Source organism: Lytechinus variegatus, chromosome 14, assembly GCF_018143015.1.
Source record: "Lytechinus variegatus isolate NC3 chromosome 14, Lvar_3.0, whole genome shotgun sequence".
Lineage (NCBI taxonomy): Eukaryota > Metazoa > Echinodermata > Echinoidea > Temnopleuroida > Toxopneustidae > Lytechinus > Lytechinus variegatus.
The window spans coordinates 28857578-28876817 of NC_054753.1; the positions used below are offsets into that span (position 1 = coordinate 28857578).

Below are 19240 nucleotides of genomic sequence, written 5' to 3' on the forward strand. Positions count from 1 at the left end.
TGTAATACTGCATTATGTGATTGTGATCGCATTCACTGTTACTGTTTGTAAATAAAATGGAAAATGGAACAGAAAGTTACTCCGACATCGTCATTTTGTTTGTTCATGACATTGTTTAGTTAGGTACATGCATTTCCATTCTTATGTTTATTTAGATGGCTTTAAAGCTTTAAAGAGAAAGTTCACACTGACAATAAGTTTGTTCTATTAAAACATAACTATAGAAAATGTTAGTGAAGCGTAGGTTTCCCCAAATATCAATTTAAAAATGTTATATTTATTGAGTTTCATAGTTTGTATTGTGTGATGCCATCTGCGACTAGCTATCCAATATGTCATGTAATATAAATTCATTGAGTTCCAACTTGTTGATGGTTCACGACGAGTGAAAATATTTCTCTCGGAGAGGGTGTATGAAGTGATGTGTTCCCCCTTCTCTCCCCATGATTTTCAGGTCGTGTAAAAAGAAAAACCAGACAAAAACAGAAGGAAAAAAAGACGGGGAAAAAAGGGAATAAGGGCAAAATTAGGAGTCTTGGAACTCTTTTTCAATTTTCCTATGATTTCATTTTCAAATCATTGCCCACTATGAAAATACCATGGGGCCTCCTTGATGCAGTGTGGCATGCTTGCAGTTAATACAGCACAGACTTCAAGTGTGAATTTATTTACATCATAAACATAATTTTTTGTTTTGCTTAGAAACCTGTTTTTTTATTGTCAGTGAAAACTTGAACAATCGTAAACAGCACTATATTTTTATTTTTGAACCTTTCAAGAAAAAGCAGATGTGACTTCAATGAAAATCATGATATGCATTGAAATTGTGCTAGAAATCATCACCACGTAACTCGTGCATGACAATTTTAACATTTTATATATATATATATATATATATGTAAAGTTATACATGTACAACAGCTTTACGCATTTGTATTTCTTCTCCCATACATGTACTGTATCGAAGCAATAGCTGATCCAGCTGAGGCATGGCGGCTTGTCATTGTTCTAAACCCACCTTCACCCGACAAAGGAAATTATAATTGGTATAGTGTCGAAAATCTGTCTATCTGACGGTCAATCGGATTGGGTTCGGCCTAGCCACTAACCCGTCTCTGTGGTCTAGTGGTTAAGGCTCCGGCGTTCAAAGCTAGGGGCCCGGGTTCGATTCCCAGCAGAGACATTTTTTTGGCATCAACAATTTTTCCAAAGGGTAGATAACTCTGGGGAACCTTGATTTAAGCTATGCCTACCATTGTTCCTTTCATCCATATCTTTACAATATATATATATATATATATGGGCGTGCGAGTGTGTGTGTATGAGTGTATATATTATCCTATCAAGAAGCTAAACCAAGAATTTCACAAAAAAGGAGGCTTTTACTTGTACAAAGTATAATTCACAAGTTCTTATAAGTTTTTCAATGGTTGCGGGTTTTCTCTTATATGTTATTTTCATTCCTATACATACGTTTATCTGCTGAAAAATAAATTAATTGAACAATTTCTTCCCCCAGAAAAAATTTGACTACGCAAAAAAAAAAAAAAATTCACACATGCATGCATTTTTTTTCGTATGCCAGACAACCGCGTAGCCAGGATTTCATTTTGGAGGGGGCGGTAAATGCACACGAAGCGTGCCAACACTTACAGAGTGCGCGAAGCGCGCTCCCTAGGGGGTGGGTGCAGGGAGGGGGAGTTTCCCGTGCGAAGCGCGAAGCTTTTGGTGTTTCATAAATTAAAATGAGAAGGAGCCATCTCTCTTTTCTCTAGTACGTATATCAGCTCCAATTCAGTCGACGATTTTGAACCTTGTTTTCAAAAGTGATTGTGAACGCACAAAAAAAGGAATACAAAGGAGGAAATTAAAATATAAATAACCCCGCGCGAAGCGCGGAAGTTAAAGCGTTTTATCAATTTTTTTCCATGGAAAGGGTCCCGAGAAAAGGGTATTCTGAAAGATTTATTGAATAATTCTCTTGGAAAGATCAGAATTGATTACAAACACTTTACGACAATGCATATCTTTAACTCGCAAAACAGAGGAGAAGAAACATATTTGTCGAGAGGAAGATATTCCTTCCCCGCAGAGCAATGAAATTTCAAAGGGCGGACGTTTCATCAAATGCAGGTATCTTGTACGCCATCGGCTCTATAAGTCAATTGATTTTCTAAGATTATTGAACTTCATGACAAGGAAAATAGTGCTCAAAAAGTTGAAACTTCTGTGATTTATTGAAATTATATTAACAAGGATGCCTAATTTCTTTGACTTATCATAAAGCGCTTCATTTTGAATCAAAGACACGTAAAGCAAGGTTTCCACTTTGGCGAGTTAACATTGCGAGTTATGGCGAGTTATAGCGAGTTGCCAAAATGAGGCACTCGCGATAACTCGCATAAAGCTCACCATGAAACTCGGGATAACTCGCGACAACTCGGCATGACTCGGCGGAGCTCGTTCAAGCTCAGGACAACTCTCCTTGAAGTCGTGAGCAGTTTCAAAATTTTTGAACATGTTCAAAAATTTTGCTAACTCGCTGTAACTCGTGCTAAACTCACCTAAACTCGTTGTATACTCGCAGTACTCGTAATAACTCGTAAGAAGCTCGAGATAAACTCACAATAACTCGTAATAACTCGCCACATCTGAGTATACGCGAGTGCGTTCCGAGTTATCAAGACCGAGATACGAGCATTGCGATCGTTTTACGAGTCAAGTGGAGGTGCGTACGAGATTAGCGCGACTTTAGATCGAGCACCCCGAGTAACAGCGAGTTTCGTATGAGTTTATTCAGAGTGCGTGGCAAGGGCTCAGAGGCATGCCAGCTGAATGATAAATGTCCAGTGATCTATATTTTCCCCAAATATAAACCCCTCAAAAAAAAGTTTGGAAATCTGATTTTGGCCATTAATTTCTCCCAACTCCAAAAGTTACACATTACATATTTGACATCATTTAAAAGGTCATTAGATTTTCTTTACAATGATACCATGCTTGTTATGATCATATCATCACGAAAAAAGCAGGATTCAAAAGTGTTGGATGAAGTTTGAATTGAAAAGCTGCAAAACGAGCAAAAAAGTTTGGAAATCTGAGTTTGGCCAATAATTTCTCCCGACTCCAAATTTTACACACTGCATATTTGATATCTTTCAAAAGATCATTTGATTACCTTTAAAATGATCCCATACTTGTTATGATAATGCCATAAAAAAGAGTAAAATTGAAATGTGTTGGATGAGGGCTGAAGTAAAAAGCTGCAAAGCGAGCAGAAATAATCATGGAGGGTCAATACAGAACATGATTCTTTTGTCTGTGTCAATATAGATGGAAATCCATTGGCCCTGTTTTTTCATTTCATAATGTTTTCTTGTGGTTTATGTTTGTTTGTTGTGTGTTTGCTCGTGCAGAGGTATGTTTGATTCCATTTGAATGTTGATGTTAAGGTGCATGAAAACAATTGCTGAGAATCTCACTCATCATCATGGATGAAAAGAACAGTGACTTTCAATATTATGTCATTTCGCAAATTCTGAATTTTGACCTTGCCCTACATTTCAAGGCACTGCACCTCCATGTAAGCCAAAATCACATCACGGAAAGTATCATTTTAAAGAAAATTAAATGAACTATTCATTGATATTAATTTAACATTGATATTTACTAAAACCAAGGCGGGATTACCGATCAAACTCAAAAGAAACCGCTTAAAAACTCACTCATCACCACGGAAAGAGGAACAGTGACTTTCATTAATGTGTCACTTTGCAACTTAATTTTGTATTTTGACCTTGCCCCACATTTCAAGGCAATGCACGTCCATGTGAACCACAATTATATCATGTAGGGTATCATTTTAAAGAAAATTAGATGATCTAATCATTGATATTAATAACAATTGATATTTATTAAAACCGAGGAGGGAGTTTATTTTAAAGTGAACATTTTAACTGACCCACGCAATGTACACTTACTTTTAAAAAGGCTGTTGCCACTGCATTATTACAACGTTAAACAAATAAGGAGAGAAATATGCCTCGATCCAAAAGATCCAAGAGTTGTGGCCATTCAGGTAGGGAAACAGCGAAAGAAGATGACATTCAAACAAGGGTAGAAGAAGTGCAGGAAGAGACAATTGAAACGGAAGAAAAGTTCAATGACGAGCAAAGCCAAGGTAAAAGAACAAGACATCAAACTAGACAAGGTCCACGTGGAGCGCCTCTGACAGTCTAACCTGCATCACGCTATCCAATATAGTAGCAGTGCTGACTTTGAAAACTACTATAAAATAATTAATTCACAAAAACACCATTCATACAATGATACAATACTACGTTCATTGACAATAAATGACATTTGACCTTGATCATGTGACCTAGTCTTCAGTTGTCAGTGATACTTGATTACCCTATATCCACATTTTATAAACTGTATCTAAACTTTGAAAGTTATGACAGCAATATAGTATTAATCTCCAAAATGGCCAAAGTTCAATAACCTTAAATGACCTTTGACTTTGGTCATGTGACCTGAAACTGGCATGAGATGTTCGGTGATACTTGACTACTCTTAATATCCAAGTTGATGAATCATATCCATAAGCTTTCATTTCATTCATTTCGTTTATTTCCACAATAACAGCAAAGATAATTATTTTACAACAGAAATGTGAGTATAGAATAAATTAACAATTAGAAATATTGAGATAGTTCACAAAGGTCCAGTACACAGATATAATGTATAATTGAATTTTAGAAAGTTCAGTTTTAACTTAAATGCTAGCTGTATATTGTGGGGGAAACCTTGGAAAGCGGAGCTTGTAATTCAGGTTCCCCAAAATAATATTACAGTATCATTAATTAATGAAAATGGTATAAAAAGATACAAACTAGACGGGACGATACAAGACTACACTAAACGGGACAAGTACATCAGAACAACTCAAGCACAAACATGGGACAATGAACAGCCTCCTGCAGGAAAATCATAGTGTAACATTATAGTTATTTATCAGTGTAGTCTTAAGCTTATGTTTGAACGAAAATAAGCTTGGTGTCAGTTTTAAAGATTCATCTAGAGAATTCCAAAAATGGGGACCAGTATAAACAATAGTCTTCTGTTTGTAAAAAGTTCTGAGCTTCGGAAGATGGAAAGATGACGATAATCTGGTGGGGTAGCTGTGCAAAATCTCGTTTCTTAAAAACAGTAAACTTAAGGAAGTTGGCAGCTCTCCTTGGTTTAACTGAAACATAAAGCAGCCCAGGCGAAGAGAGTACAAATCCTGTATTTTTAAAACTTTATTGGAGAAGAACAATTGATCTGAGTGAGCTAATCTGTGTTTATGACAAATGATTCTCATTATTCTTTTCTGTGTAAGTAGTAGTCTATCCAACTGATTTCTAGAGGAACTGCCCCAAGCTAATATCCCATAATTTAAGTAAGAAAGAATAAGGGTATTATACAAATTTGATAAAACGTTTGGAGGCAAAAAAGTTTTTAGTTTGTTTATGACGCCAACATTTCTAGATAAAAGTTTTGATAAATACGTAATGTGCGGCTTCCATGAAAATTTGTTATCTATATATAGACCAAGAAATTTCGTTGAATCGACAATATCGATTAAAATATTATTAAGAAAGACGTTCCTGGGTAGAGCTGTGATTGAATTACTAAAAAGCATGCACTGGGTCTTTGCAACATTTAAAGAAAGTTTGTTACAACAGATCCATTCATGAATACATCTGAGTTCAGTATTTACTATGTTTACAAGAGTATCAGGATTTTTATGTGAAAAGAAAACACTGGTGTCATCTGCATATAATATGAAAGACAAGGCCTTTGATGAATCCTGAAAATCGTTGATATATAGAATGAATAAGTTATGATGGTAATTCCACAAATACCCCCAACATGGCCAAAGTTCGTTTACCTTAAATGACCTTTGACCTTCATCATGTGACCTGAAACTCTCACAGGATGTTCAGTAATACTTGATTACTCTTATATCCAAGTTTTATGAATCAGATCTCTAAACTCTCTAAGTTATGATGGTAATTCAACAGATCACCCGAACATCACTAAAGTTCATTGACCTTTAACCTTGGACATGTGACCTGAAATTCGCACAGGATGTTAAGTGATACCTGATTACTCTTATGTTCAAGTTTCATGAATCAGATTCATAAACTTTCAAAGTTATAATGTTAATTTAACAAATACCCCCAATTAGTCCATTGACCCTAATTGACCTTTGACCTTAGTCATGTGACTTGAAACTCAAGCAGGATGTTTATATTCTTTAATAACCTTATGTCCACGCTTCATGAACTAGGTTCATATATTTTCAGTTATGATGACATTTCAAAAACTGAACCGTAGGTTAAGATTATGATGTTGATTCCCTAAACATGGTCTAAGTTCATTGACCACAAATGACCTCTGACCTTGATCTTGTGACCTGAAACTCAAGAAGGATGTTCAGTAATGCTTGATAAACCTTATGATCAAGTTTTATGAACTAGGTCCATATACTTTCTAAGTTATGATGCCATTTAATTTCAAAAACTTAACCTTCGGTTAAGATTTGGTGTTGACGCCACCGCCGCCGGCATCCATCTTTGAGTGCCAAAAATGTGCATATCTCGTCCCTTGGTCGTATGAAACTCTTATCACTCGTAACGAAATCTTGATAACTCGTTCATAGCTCGCTTTAAGTCGTATAAAGGTCACCGCAACTCATACTTAGCTCGACTTGACTCGTTTCGCGCTCGGTTCACTCGTACAGCGAGCGTAGTGAACTCGATGTTGAGTCTTTTGTCACTGAAGCAAATTCCAGGAAAAAATGTAAATTTCACGCGAGCTTGTGCGAGCTAAGGCGAGTTAAGCAAGGTTTCCACTTTGGCGAGTTGGAGTTGCGAGTCATACGCGAGCTGCGCGAGCTCTAACTCGCCTTAGCTCGCACAAGCTCGCGTGAAATTTACATTTTTTCCTGGAATTTGCTTCAGTGACAAAAGACTCAACATCGAGTTCACTACGCTCGCTGTACGAGTGAACCGAGCGCGAAACGAGTCAGGCCGAGCTTAGTATGAGTTGCAGTGACCTTTATACGACTAAAAGCGAGCTATGAACGAGATATCAAGATTTTGTTACGAGTGATAAGAGTTTCATACGACCAAGGGACGAGATATGCACATTTTTTGGCACTCAAAGATGGATGCCGGCGGCGGTGGCGTCAACACCAAATCTTAACCGAAGGTTAAGTTTTTGAAATTAAATGGCATCATAACTTAGAAAGTATATGGACCTAGTTCATAAAACTTGACCATAAGGTTTATCAACCATTACTGAACATCCTTCTTGAGTTTCATGTCACAAGACCAAGGTCAGGGGTCATTTGCGGTCAATGAACTTAGACCATGTTTAGGGAATCAACATCAAAATCTGAACCTACGGTTCAGTTTTTGAAATGTCATCATAACTTAGAAAATATATGAACCTAGTTCATGAAACGTGGACATAAGGTTATTAAAGAATATAAACATCCTGCTTGAGTTTCAAGTCACATGACTAAGGTCAAAGTTCAATTGGGGTCAATGGACTTTGGCTAATAGGGGTATTTGTTAAATTAACATTATAACTTTGAAAGTTTATGAATCTGATTCATGAAACTTGAACATAAGAGTAATCTGGGGAGCGTTTCATCAACATTTTTGTCCGACAAGTTGTCAGGTCTGACATCTTTCCCTGATGTTGATTGGCTGAGAGGCACTGTTCCTATGGTAACTGTCTGATAAAATGGGACTTGTCGGATAAAACGCCTGACAAGTCCTTTCATGAAACGCTCCCAAGGTATCACTAAACATCCTGTGCAAATTTCAGGTCACATGTCCAAGGTTAAAGGTCAATGAACTTTAGTGATGTTCGGGTGATCTGTTGAATTACCATCATAACTTAGAAAGTTTATAGATCTGATTCATAAAATTTGGATATAAGAGTAATCAAGTATTACTGAACATCCTGTGAGAGTTTCAGGTCACACGACGGTCAAAGGTCATTTAAGGTCAACGAACTTTGGTCATGTTGGGGGTATTTGTGGAATTACCATCATAACTTTGAAAGCTTATGTATATGATTCATCAACTTGGATATTAAGGTAGTCAAGTATCACCGAACATCTCATGCCAGTTTCAGGTCACATGACCAAAGTCAAAGGTCATTTAATGTTACTGAACTTTGGCCATTTTGGAGATTAATACTATATTGCTGTCATAACTTTCAAAGTTTAGATACAGTTTATAAAATGTGGATATAGGGTAATTAAGTATCACTGACAACTGAAGTCTTAGGTCACATGATCAAGGTCAAATGTCATTTATTGTCAATGAACGTAGTATTGTATCATTGTATGAATGGTGTTTTTGAGAATAATTATTTTATAGTAGTTTTCAAAGTCAGCACTGCTACTATATTGGATAGCGTGATGCAGGTTAGACTGCCAGAGGCGCTCCACTTGGACCTTGTCTAGTTTGATGTCTTGTTCTTTTACCTTGGCTCTGCTCTTCATTGAACTTTTCTTCCGTTTCAATTGTCTCTTCCTGCACTTCTTCTACCCTTGTTTGAATGTCATCTTCTTTCGCTGTTTGCCCTACCTGAATGGCCACAACTCTTGGATCTTTTGGATCGAGGCATATTTCTCTACTTATTTGTTTAAAGTTGTAATAATGCAGTGGCAACAGCCTTTTTAAAAGTAAGTGTACATTGCGTGGGTCAGTTGAAATGTTCACTTTAAAATAAACTCCCTCCTCGGTTTTAATAAATATCAATTGTTATTAATATCAATGATTAGATCATCTAATTTTCTTTAAAATGATACCCTACATGATATGATTATGGTTCACATAGAGGTGCAGTGCCTTGAAATGTGGGGCAAGGCCAAAATTCAAAATTAAGTTGTAAAGTGACACAATAATGAAAGTCACTGTTCCTTTTTCCGAGGTGATGAGTGAGTTTTTTAAGGGGTTTCTTTTGAGTTTGATCGGTAATCTCTCCTCGGTCTTGGTAAATATCAATGAATAGTTCATTTAATTTTCTTTAAAATGATGCTTTCCATGATGTGATTTTGGCTCACATGGAGGTCCAGTGCCTTGAAATGTGGGGCAAGGTCAAAATTTGCAAAATGACATAATATTGAAAGTCACTGTTCTTTTTATCCATGATGATGAGTGAGATTCTCAGCTATTGTTTTCATGCACCCAACATTCAAATGGAATCAAACATACCTCTACACAAGCAAACACACAACAAACAAACATAAACCACAAGAAAACATTATGAAATGAAAAAAGCAGGGCCAATGGACTTTCATCTGTATTGACACAGACAAAAGAATCATGTTCTGTATTGACCCTCCATGATTATTTCTGCTCCTCTGCAGCTTTTTACTTCAGACATCATCCAACACTTTTCAATTTTGCTCTTTTTTATGGCATGATCATAACAAGCATTGGATCATTTTAAAGGGAATCAAATGATCTTTTGAAAGATATCAAATATGCATTGTGTAAAATTTGGAGTCGGGAGAAATTAATGGCCAAACTCAGATTTCCATACTTTTTTGCTCGTTTTGCAGCTTTTCAATTCAAACTTTTCGTGATGACATGATCATAACAAGCATGGTATCATTGTAAATAAAATCGAATTACCTTTTAAATGATGTCAAATATGCAATGTGTAAATTTTGGAGTTGGGAGAAATTAATGGCCAAACTCAGATTTCCAAACTTTTTTTGAGGGGTTTATATGTGGGGAAAATATAGATCACTGGACATTTATCATTCAGCTGGCATGCCTCTGAGCCCTTGCCACGCACTCGGAATAAACTCATACGAAACTCGCTGTAACTCGGGGTGCTCGATCTAAAGTCGCGCTAATCTCGTGGGCACCTCCACTTGACTCGTAAAACGATCGCAATGCTCGTATCTCGCTCTTGAAAACTCGGAACGCACTCGCGTATACTCAGATGTGGCGAGTTATTACGAGTTATTGTGAGTTTATCTCGAGCTTCTTACGAGTTATTACGAGTACTGCGAGTATACAACGAGTTTAGGTGAGTTCAGCACGAGTTACAGCGAGTTAGCAAATTTTTTGAACATGTTCAAAAATTTTGAAACTGCTCACGACTTCAAGGAGAGTTGTCCCGAGCTTGAACGAGCTCCGCCGAGTCATGCCGAGTTGTCGCGAGTTATCCCGAGTTTCATGGTGAGCTTTATGCGAGTTATCGCGAGTGCCTCATTTTGGCAACTCGCTATAACTCGCCATAACTCGCGATGTTAACTCGCCAAAGTGGAAACCTTGCTTTAGAGCTCGCGCAGCTCGCGTATGACTCGCAAATCCAACTCGCCAAAGTGGAAACCTTGCTTAAGTGTCATTCAAAAAATTCAAACTGAGAGCGCAAAACAGGACAGGAGATGCTGCAGGGAAATGACATGAAATTTAATAGAATTTGAAAAAATATATTGTACTTTTTATTCAATACGACACAAATTTTATACCTTCCTCTTTTTAATTAGGAACCTGTTTCCCCCAAAATTATGGTTGTTTAGTAATGAGCTGAAAAGCTGCGGGAGAAGTTGACTTTATTGAGGTGACGGCTGAAACTGATGTAAAGATTTTACCCGCCCGGAGCCGACCCGACCAGAAGTTGCGCGATCAAAAAAACAAGGATAGCTTCATATATTTCGGCCTAACCTTACTCTAAATCCATGCCCTATGTACATTTGAACTTTAAATGGAAAGAAACACATATAGCAGAGGTGGAAAAGTAGGGTTAGAAAAAGGGTGGGAAAACAATGGAGAACTTCAATATGTCATTTAACCGCGCGATGCGCGGAAGCAACATTCATATATATAGAGCAAGAATGAAGGAGTTTCTCTTTGGAGAAAAAAAGAATAAAAGCTACCTACCTTTCTTCCCTTTCCTCCCTTCCCTTTTTTCTCCTTTCTTTTTCCCTTCCTTTTTTCTGTTTGGGGGCGACCGCCCCCACCGCCCCCCTGGCTACGTATGAGCCTGATGCCAGATGCCCCTTCCCCTCCCTCCACCACCATGGCCACAGACTGTAAATCGATGATGACCATAATCCCCCTATGAGCACGGGCGTAAATGAATCCCATCGGGGGATGCACTTGGGGGTTGTACCGGTCTCCCCCCCCCCCACTAACTTTTTAAGACAGTAACAATAGTTTTTAATTATCAAATTATTCAAACTACGGTTTATGTTTGATTCATCTGCAGTAAAATTCCTTAAATTTGACTAATTTAGCATTCTAAGAACCCAAAATTTCTCGGTCGCTCCGCTTCTCCGCTCAATCTATTCTGATAAGATTTTTGCCATCATGATGGCAAATCCTTACGTTTAGCTCATTTTTATCGCAAGGTTTTTCTGCTGTCATGACAGCATGTTGTAATGATCTATGAATAAAATAATTTAAATGACATATATATATTGGTTACTACTTTGATCATAAACCACAACCAAATAAAATGTTCCTTAAATGCACAGGAAGACGGAGGGGGGGGTTCAGATCCTGACATCATTGTAGAAGCGGGGATAGTCTGTACAAAAATATGCCCTATACTTCAAGTTTATTTTTAGATGACACACTGATGACATATATTGATCACTGACGTTCAAGATTGAAACAATAAGGCTGTATTGTTAATACGACAGCAATATTTTCCACATATACAATTGTTTTTTAATCTTCATATAGGGATACTTTCAATCTCATTAATCACCCAACAAGCTATATCAAATATGAATTTTGCTCTAATTTTGACTCAAACATCCCCCCAAAATAATCTGCAATATTATTCTTTTTTCTCCTTTCTGCAATATTTTCATTTGCATTTGCATCATTGTGCCATTTCCGAATTTTTTGAAGTTTCAAATGTGGTTGCATGAAAATGGCGGTCTCCTGTGTTCATTTGTTTATGCTGCTTTCTTTTATCATCCTAATGTGAACTTCATTGTGAAGTATATACCCAAACCATTTTTTTTCTACTTATGTATTATGTTGTAAACATTATTGATTATTTTATAAATAGCAAACAGTTTCAATAATTTTTGATAGTGTGTTGTGAACGCAGAAATAAAATAAACAAACAAAAATCATTTCATAAGGCATTATATCGTTATTCGCGATAAAGCATGATCCCATTTTTTTAAATTCTCAACTCACTATCTAACTAGTGAGCAAATGAGTTTTCATTAAATAGATCTCGACAGTTAAATCCTTATTTTTATGAAACAACAACTTTATATTCATTTACCCTTCGTTTTTTATAAATTACCCATCGGCGGATCCAGGGGGGGTGCGCAGGGTGCGCGCGCCCCCCCCTAATATTTGAGCGGCGCCGAAGGCGCCGCTCAAAATAAAAAAAAATAAAAAAAAAAGTAAAAGAAAGAAAAGGCGCCGCTTGAAAAATTAAAAATAAAGGAAAGAAAGTGAAAAGGCGCTGCTTAAAAAAAAATATACACTGATATAACATTAGCAACAGTAAAGGAAAGACTATCCCCAGCAAAGCGTAATCATATCATCTTCCTTATTTTTTCTTTTAACTACCCTTTTCCCAACAACTTCGCCGGTAGCAGTGCGCTGCCTGCATATAACTGGCGCCAATCAAAAATAATCAGCGCCACCTTAATCTAAATCGGCGCCGGACAAGAATAATCAGCGCTATTTAGTTATAAATCGGCGCCAGTCAAGAAAAATCGGCACTGCCAGAGTCTTAACCGGCACCGATCAAGGATAATTAGCGCCACCTAAATCTAAATCGACGCTGGACAAGAACAATCGGCGTCATCTGGTTATAAATCGGCGCCAGTCAAGAATAATCGGCGCCTCCTGGTTCTAGATCGGCGCCAGTCGATTATGGATTGCCGCTGCCTGAATCTTACGTAACGTCGGTAAAAATAATCAGTACTACTTGTTTAAATCGGCGCCGGTCAAGACAAATCGGCGCTGCCTTTGTCTTAACCGGCGCCACCTAAATTTAAATCGGCGCCGGTCAAGAATGATCAGCGTCCCCTGATTTCAATAAATAAGCGCCGGTAGAATAATGAAGAAGGGCCTATTGCTAACCAAATCTAGATCGGCGCCGCGGTCAAGAATGATCGTTTTGCCCTCCCCCAATAATTCCGCATGTGCAAAAACAATAAGATGGTAATGTTACACAGAAATCAGCAAACGAGATTGAGCTACACAACTCGTTCTTTATTAAAAATCGTGCTCAAATTATCCGCTTTTCAGATTGGAACATAAAAATTTTCAGCTCGCGCTTCGCGCTCGCATCATTTCTGTAGCAAAACCCCATACTTTTCATGATTAAATAGGTGAATAGAATGTCCCGTTCTTAGTTCTGAACCTCAAAAGAACTCCCGCTTCGATTTGCAATAATCTTTTGTTGGATATAAACTTGTTCTTTATTAAAACGTACATTAAACTGTAATGTTTTCAGATCGAAATATCAAAATTTTAAGCTCGCGCTTCGCGCTCGCATTTTTTAGATACCCATCTTAATCATTGGTACCAAGAATGCTTAGAATATCAAGCTTTCTGGTCAGAATATAAGTAAATTTCAGCTCGCCCTCGGCACTCGCATTATCTGTGTAGTGAGATATGTATCCTCCTCATGAGTTACTACAAACAGTCCTAACATGCAGGCACCTTTTTCCTGTTTTCAGGTCAGTATACTTTAAAAATTTCGGCTCGCGCTTCGCGCTCGCATTAATTTGTCGGTGAAATATGTGTCTCTATCTCATGAGTCATATATATCTATATGATATGAGTCATATATATATATATATATATATGCATGTGTGTGTGTGCGTGTGCGTGTTTTGACAGGGTCAGGCATTATCCCTTTTTCTTTTTCAACATTTTCTTTTATGGCGCCGGTGAAGTGCAAAAATATGTGCGCCGCTCGGCAGTGCGCTCCCCCTTTCGCCAAAAGCTGGATCCGCCTATGTTACCCTTTATCCCTCCACATTGGCGACTGAAGCAACTTTTTCAAGGCAGCTTTTGATCACGTTTACTCGTCGCAAATTGTCCCGCAATAAGGACCGTAACTGACTATTACATGTAGTTATCATGGGTGAAAATCGCCCGGGGGTGTGTCGATTCCCCTATCCAAAAGTATGGGGAACACAATTTCAAATGTCCCCCTATTTTTTGTATCTAATAATGGAAAGAAATAGATCATTACAAATCGAAATAAAGCATGTATTTTGGACGATGATGACCTCACGTTATACCTTTTTTTTTTGCTTGTCAAATTTATTTTCGTCGAAATGACCTTACATTTTTGGTGATAACCCATTTATTTACTTATTTTTAATCAATTTTTCCAGCCCCTGGTCCCCCTACCTTTGGGGAAAGATTTCCGCCCTTGTTAGTTCTGCAGTATTGTTTACTATAATTCTCGAGTTTTGTGAATGACTTTTGCCGAAATAAATTATTGCTGATTGTGCGATACCATAGTTCACCAATCGAGCGTTCTGATTGGTCAATTCTCGTTCATTTTTTTACAATACAATTTTCCGCGGATTTTCAAGCCGTTGATGTGAAATCCTTCGCCTACGGTAACAAACAACATTTTGCCATTTTGAGGTGTTGGTTCGTATTCTTGTTCACCTTTTCATCATTTTATAGAAATATTTATTCTGTCATAACTTCATTTCAAATGTGAATGTCTAGTTTTGATGGAAAGTAGCTTTAGATCGCTTCTAGATCTACCGGCCCGGCTTTGTATTTGACTGATTTGGAGCGCCGCGGAGCCTCCAATGAGTCCAACTCCAAGGCGCCAGCCGCGCCGCCCCCGCGATCGAGGCGAGGCTGCCTGCTGGGCCTGGCGGGGGGGGGGGGGGGGTGAAGATGGGCCCTACGGCTATGATGCGGCTGTATGATGGGGGGGCTAAAGCTACGCACTTTGTTTTCAAACAATAAAAACTGTCCCGATTTTAATATTTCAACAAATTATATTTCACTAATTTGTGGCAAACATTCTAAAGATCATTAACCAAGTAGAAAATATCACAAAACTCACAATACGAAAATCCCGTCGTGTTTTTCGAACGCCTCTAGATTATTTCGCCGCCCGATGTAGAAGGGGTCCTGAAGCTACGCACTCGATTTATCATGCAAAAAAATAGTATTTCCTGTGCCTCAATTTCTAAAATATATTCAAATTATTATAGGATAAAATGAAATTAAAGCGAATATAACTCCAAACTTCCTAACAGTTGTTGGTTTTCTCTGCATTTAGAGATTTACTGCAGCCTCTGTAGAAAAAAATTAATAGGAATAATTGTTCATCACTCTGCAGTCATCACAGTTCGACACACAGAGTGCGCATTTGCCATTGCATTGAAAACTGCATGCATGGCATGCGCGCGCGATGAGTGGTGCGTAGCTTTAGGACCCCCTACCATACACCTAAATTATTGAACATCTCATATTTAATATAGATTTCATTTTCTTTCACAAAACTTTTTAGTTGATAATGTTCCTTATAACATTCTATGAATTGAATTGAAATTTTGAATGACAAATACAACTTACAGTCCGACCTCTCTTAGTCTTAGTCTTCTTAGACTTAGTCTTAATCCGGACATGTTGGGACCAACACCAATAAATAGGGAATTATCCGGATCTGGGACCCAATATTAAATACACGCAGCTGCGCTGCCGGCTGCCTCCCCAGGCCACCGACGGTAGCTACACTATTGTAGTGGGCGTACGCTACAGCGTACAGACAATATTCACTGCAGTGCAGAGTCAGTGCAAATAGGCAGTGCTTTTATGGAAATTAAATCGATCGATGACAATGGCCAAAACTCTTGGATGATTTACCTGCTTAAATGACTGAGGTATACATCGAGCATACCTCGAAAGAAAGAGAATGACTCAATGAAACCAAGTTTTAAAATTAGATTGCAGCGGGTATCGCAGCTTTGCAATGTCAGCCATTGTTACACTGACTCCTATACTAGGCTCAAATATGATAGATGGCGCTGTCTGTATTGAGGCCTAACACAACAGTCAGACCGCAGGTCCCTATGCTAATGAGCAAAAAGGCCAGATTCATCCAAATCATCTCGTGGCTGAATCCTCCTCCTTGCAAAATCTCGTGATTCGTGAGATTTTCTTTCTCTAAGAATTTACCTGTTTTAACCTCAAGTTAAATGAAATATTATTGTACCATCAGATAGAGTAAAAGTTACTCTTTCATATTGGTCATTTATTTTGTATACAATATTTTGTTAAATAAGTAAATTTTTGGCCTGAAAATGTGCCTCAAAACTGAATTTTCTTCCTCTGTTTTCTTTTGCAAATTGTGCAAAACTTTTTATTTTGAGCCTCAATGATATCACCATAAAGCTGAACTTCTGTACTTTCTCACAATGCCACTCTTGATATGCGGCACCTTTTAATCGGGTCAAGATCACACTTTTCCCACCAAGGTACAAGACGAGATTTCTGAAATTTTGTACTTGCATGAAATCCAGAGTTCTGATTGGCTGGATAAGGTTCACAGAACAACAGGCGCGGGGTATTTGAGGAGATTACCACATGGGAAGTGTGACCTTCCCACGAACCCAGGCACTGGGACCGTTGGAATTTGCCAGTGTGTGGTCTCTTTGACCAATCAGAGTGCAGTATTCTTGTTTTCAAACTGCTTTATGTACTTGGCAAATGAAAAGTGTGATCTTGACCTGATTAAACCAATTCTTATTTTGAAACCTATATCATTTCAAAGCATACATATTCAGCTTTATCATGATATAAAAATCATTTGGGCTCAAACAAAAATAAAGTGTGAAAATAACAGCTTTTGTCAGGTGAAAAGATTCATTTTGTAGCATATTTTAGATCAAAATTTTAACCTATATTACAAAATCTTTGAATAAATCCAAACACATGACCTAAAAGAATAATTCTTCTTTACAATGGTACCAAATTCATGAAATTCAATGCACAATTAGAGCAGCAATGACCGAATGAAAAGAGGTGTTTTGGTCCGCATCAAGCTCATTAAATATGCAAAACATCTCAAGTCATGAATATCACTTGGATGAAAGAAGCCACTTTCTTGGGACCTGCAGTCTGACTGCTAAATTTAGCTAGCAAGACATGTGTGTTGTTTTTCCCATGAAGCAAAAAGAGAAACGTGATGAAATGTTTGCGCTGCACCCTGATTTATTGGAAATTATCTAAGTCTAACCTAATGTTCTTTTGGTGATTTGGGTGAGATAGTTTCATGAAAGGTATGTTTGGTGTAGCCTGTAGGGTGACTATGTTGGGAAATATATGTAATCAAAGTGAGTTTACATATAGGATTGAGTTTAGAATGAAATCTCATTTTCTCACCAGGGATTCGATTTTAAGGCGCGCTAGAGCGATCGCGCGCTACATGCGCGCCTTAATCCATTTTTGGTAGCGCGATTAATAGCGCGCCTCGCGATCGTTGACCTGCGCGGAAATGCCTAAAGTCGCCCTCAAATCACCCAAAATCATGCTTATTGCCGAGTGAATAACAACTCAATATGCTCGAGCTCCGCTTACCATTTAAAAATAATCCAAAAACCAACACTCAAAGTCATGAATAATCCTTAAAAATAGTGCGAGTAGCGCAGTTTCAAATGCCGACGTTGCGTTATTTTTTCTGTACCACGTATTTCCATACACATGGTACCAACTACGGAAAAAAAAAATCAATGCAACGGTCGGGAAACAGTTGCATGTATAGGGGTCCATTATGACTACCACCATGTGCAATTTCGAATGCACATGTTTCCTCTACAGATATCACGATTCTGTGATTAAATAATTCGAATTACACAGGAAATAAATCCCTGAGACTTGTAACCTAGCATTGGTGAGTTGTCATTCGGCTTTGCTTTTCAAAACGGCTTAGGCCTATTAACTTCCAAAATAAGTTACCTTATTTATTAATTATGACTAAAAAATCATTTATTTTCTTTTCTAGGGGATGAGGTATTATATCAGACAATAAATCATCAAACAAAGCTCCATCTATTTTACAAGGCTGGCAGCAGGCTCACGCATTGGCGCTTTTACTAGCTAGCCAGTTAGAGCTCTGTCTCTGCCAGAGCTCTGGGGGACAATTCACTCAGTAAAGGCCTCAATGATGGTGATTTTCTGTTTCAGACAGTTTACATTTCATGAATATTATTCAAAACTGCCAATAAAGTTTGATGATTTCTTCATTGTCATGTATATTTAAGTTCTTAATGAATACATTCTCACCGAATTTAGACTCCCCAATAGAGAAATGAAATTTTCATGGAGATCTGCGTTTTCAAAGAACTTCAGGAAAAGTTAGGGGATGTGGGCCTTTATTACATGTACATGGCTGAGTACAAGGTACACTAGTACAAGGTATTGTACTGGAATAGATGGAGTAGAAATTAGATATTGAATTCATTTATATCCAAGTCCAACTCACAGTCACACACACACGCACTCACCCACACACACCCACATCCACCCACACACACCCACATCCAAGATTCTAAGCATGAAAAATAACTTTAAAAATCATACAATATTGAACAAAAATTAATAATTCATTAACAAGTGAACAGGTATATCCAAGTCACACACACACGCACTCACCCACACACCCACATCCAAGATTCTAAGCATGAAAAATAACTTTAAAAATCATACAATATTGAACAAAAAGTAATAATTCATTAATAAGTGAACAGGTATATCCAAGTCCAACTCACAGTCACACACACACGCACTCACCCACATCCAAGATTCTAAGCATGAAAAATAACTTAAAAAATCATACAATATTGAACAAAAAGTAATAATTCATTAATAAGTGAACAGGTATTCCTCAAAATACAAAAAAGTAGCATTTAAAAAGAGCCCCCGAAATGCAAAAGTAGCCCCCGAAATTTGCCAAAAAAATTTAAAATGGAGCCCCTGAAAAAAAAAATTGTTAGTTACTCAACTTTAAGCCAAAGTCAAACCTAACTCAAACAGGTTTTGATAACACACAATCTAATTACAAAACATTGTAAAACAATTACAAATACTTCCTTTGGTTGTTAATTGGACAAAAAGCTCCCCTTGTATGTTGAAGAAGAGCTTTTTGCAGTGCTCCTCTACCGCTCTCCTTAAAAGATCTAGGAGAGCTATTT

The 19240-nt window shown here is 37.7% G+C and overlaps 1 protein-coding gene across 2 annotated transcripts in view; it reads left to right on the plus strand.

Moving 5' to 3' along the window:
• Positions 1 to 14583: 14583 nt before the first annotated feature.
• Positions 14584 to 19240, plus strand: part of LOC121427186 (condensin complex subunit 1-like) — a 48035-nt gene continuing 43378 nt past the window's right edge. The window contains exon 1 of one of the 2 annotated variants that reach the window (XM_041623454.1): positions 14584 to 14678. The gene's annotated coding sequence lies outside the window, so the exon portion shown is untranslated. The remainder of the gene's footprint in view (positions 14679 to 19240) is intronic. The other variant, XM_041623455.1, reaches the window with a different exon arrangement.